We start from the raw sequence: 2908 nt of genomic DNA on the forward strand, positions 1-2908 counted from the left end.
TCAACAGGGATGTATAGGCCTTCAACCTTCACTAAGACATCCTCTACAAGTTCATAAGCCTGTTTCCTTGAATTGTCTGCCATCTCTAGTAAGATTCTTGCAGCTTGCACCTCAAAGATCCCTAGTTTCTCCATTACAGAGAGGGGCATGAGGTTTATACTTGATCCCAGGTCACACAGAGCCTTCTCAAAGGTCATGGTGCCTATGGTACAAGGTATTAAGAACTTTCCAGGATCCTGTTTCTTCTGAGGTAATTTTAGTTGAACCAGATCATTTAGTTTATTGATGAGTAATGGAAGTTCATCCTCCCAAGTCTCATTACCAAATAACTTGGCATTCAGCTTTATGATTGCTCCTAGATATTGAGCAACTTGCTCTTCAATAATATCTTCATCTTCTTCAGAGGAAGAATACTCATCAGAGCTCATGAATGGCAACAGTAAGTTCAATAGAATCTCTATGGTCTCTATATGTGCCTCAGATTCCTTTGGTTCCTCATTAAGGAACTCCTGAGTGGCCAGTGGACGTCTATTGAGGTTTTCCTCAATGGAATTCACTGCCTCTCCCTCCTCTATAGGTTCGGCCGTGTGGGGTATGTTGATGGCCTTGCACTCTCTTTTTGGATTCTCTTATGTATTGCTTGGGAGAGTACTAGGAGGGAGTTCAGTAACTCTTTTACTCAGCTGACCCACTTGTGCCTCCAAATTTCTAATGGAGGACCTTGCTTCAGTCATGAAACTGAGAGTGGTCTTAGATAGATCAGAGACTACAGTTGCTAAGTCAGAGTGGCTCTGCTTAGAATTCTCTGTCTGTTGCTGAGAAGATGATGGAAAAGGTTTGCTATTGCCAAACCGTGCTCTCCCACCATTATTATTATAGAAGCCTTGATTAGGCTTTTGTTGATCTTTCCATGAGAGATTAGGATGATTCCTCCATGAAGGATTATAGGTGTTTCCATAGGATTCTCCCATGTAATTCACCTCTTCCATTGAAGGATTCTCAAGATCATAAGCTTCTTCTTCAGAGGAAGCTTCCTTAGTACTGCCTGTTGTTGATTGCATTCCAGACAGACTCTGAGAAATCATATTGATTTGCTGAGTCAATATTTTATTCTGAGCCAATATGGCATTCAGAGTATCAATCTCCAGAACTCCTTTCTTCTGGGTTGTCCCATTATTCACAGGATTTCTTTCAGAAGTATACATGAATTGGTTATTTACAACCATTTCAATGAGTTCTTGGGCTTCTTCAGGTGTCTTCTTCAGATGAAGAGATTCACCAGCAGAGTTGTCCAATGACATCTTGGATAATTCAGACAGACCATCATAGAATATGCATATGATGCTCCATTCTGAAAGCATGCCAGAAGGACACCTTCTGATCAATTGCTTGTATCTTTCCCAAGCTTCATAGAGGGATTCACCTTCCTTCTGTCTGAAGGTTTGGACTTCCACTCTAAGCTTGCTCAACTTTTGAGGTGGAAAGAATTTAGCCAAGAAAGCATTGACCAACTTTTTCCAAGAGTTCAGGCTATCTTTAGGTTGTGAGTCCAACCATGTCCTAGCTCTGTCTCTTACAGCAAAGGGAAAAAGCATAAGTCTGTAGACCTCAGGATTAACCCCATTGATCTTAACAGTGTCACAGATTTGCAAGAATTCAGCTAAAAACTGATGAGGATCTTCCAATGGAAGTCCATGAAACTTGCAATTCTGCTGCATCAGAGAAACTAATTGAGGCTTAAGCTCAAAATTGTTTGCTCCAATTGCAGGAATTGAGATGCTCCTTCCACAGAAGTCAGAAGAGGGTGCAATAAAGTCACCAAGCATCTTCCTTGCATCTCCACCATTGTTATTGGGTTCGGCCATCTCTTCTTCTTTTTCAAAAAATTCTGTCAGGTCCTCTCCATAGTGTTGTGCTTTAGCTTCTCTTAGCTTCCTCTTTAGAGTCCTTTCAGGTTCCAGATCAGCTTCAATAAGAATGTTCTTATCCTTGTTCCTGCTCATATGAAAAAGAAGAGAACAGAAAAAGAAGAGGAATTCTCTATGTCACAGTATAGAGATTCCTTATGTGAGTAGAAGAAGAGAAGAATAGAAGAATGAGAAGAGAGAAATTCGAACACAGAGGGGGAGAGAGGGTTCGAATTTTAAAAAGAAGAGAAGTGTTAATAAATAAATAAATAAATAGAAAGAGATGAGAGAGAGAGAATTCAAATTTTAAATTAAAATAAAAGAAAATTATTTTTTTGTTTTTATTTTAATTATTGGTTAGTATTCGAAAATTAAGGGAAGAAATAAAAGTAAATTGAAAGCTAAATAAATTACTTAATTAAAAAGATTTTTGAAAAAGTGGTTAGTGATTTTCGAAAATTGGAGAGAGAAAAGTAGTTAGGTAGTTTTGAAAAAGATATGATTGAAATAGTAAACTTTTAAAATAAAACAAAAAGTTAAGTGGCTAATTGAAAAAGATTTGAAAATCAATTTTGAAAAGATAAGAAGTTAGAAAAGATTTTGAAATTGATTTTGAAAGGATATGATCTGAAAGTTATTTTGAAAAAGATTTGAAAAGGAAATTAAAAAGATTTGATTTTGAAAATTAAAGTTGATTACTTGACTAACAAGAAACTAAAAGATATGATTCTAGAATTTAAAGATTGATCCTTTCTTAATAGGCAAGTAACAACTTAAAATTTTTGAATCAAAATATTAATTGCTAGTATTAATTTCGAAAATATGAAATAAAAATAAGAAAAAGATTTTGAAAATCAATTTTAAAATTTTCAAAAAACATGAAAGGAAATTGAAAAAGATTTGATTTTGAAAAATATCAAATTTTTAAATTTAAATTTGACTTGATTAACAAGAAACAACTAAATTTTAAAACTTTATGATTAAATCAATTCAAATTTCGA

At 35.2% G+C, this 2908-nt stretch overlaps 1 non-coding gene across 1 annotated transcript; it reads left to right on the forward strand.

Annotated features, from left to right (window-relative positions):
- The first annotated feature begins 1359 nt into the window (after positions 1–1359).
- LOC112780526 (small nucleolar RNA R71) lies at positions 1360–1463 on the forward strand. Its single transcript, XR_003191357.1, has one exon. It is a non-coding gene; the product is annotated as a small nucleolar RNA R71 (small nucleolar RNA).
- The last annotated feature ends 1445 nt before the right edge of the window (positions 1464–2908 follow it).

The sequence above is a fragment of the Arachis hypogaea genome, chromosome 19, assembly GCF_003086295.3.
Source record: "Arachis hypogaea cultivar Tifrunner chromosome 19, arahy.Tifrunner.gnm2.J5K5, whole genome shotgun sequence".
Lineage (NCBI taxonomy): Eukaryota > Viridiplantae > Streptophyta > Magnoliopsida > Fabales > Fabaceae > Arachis > Arachis hypogaea.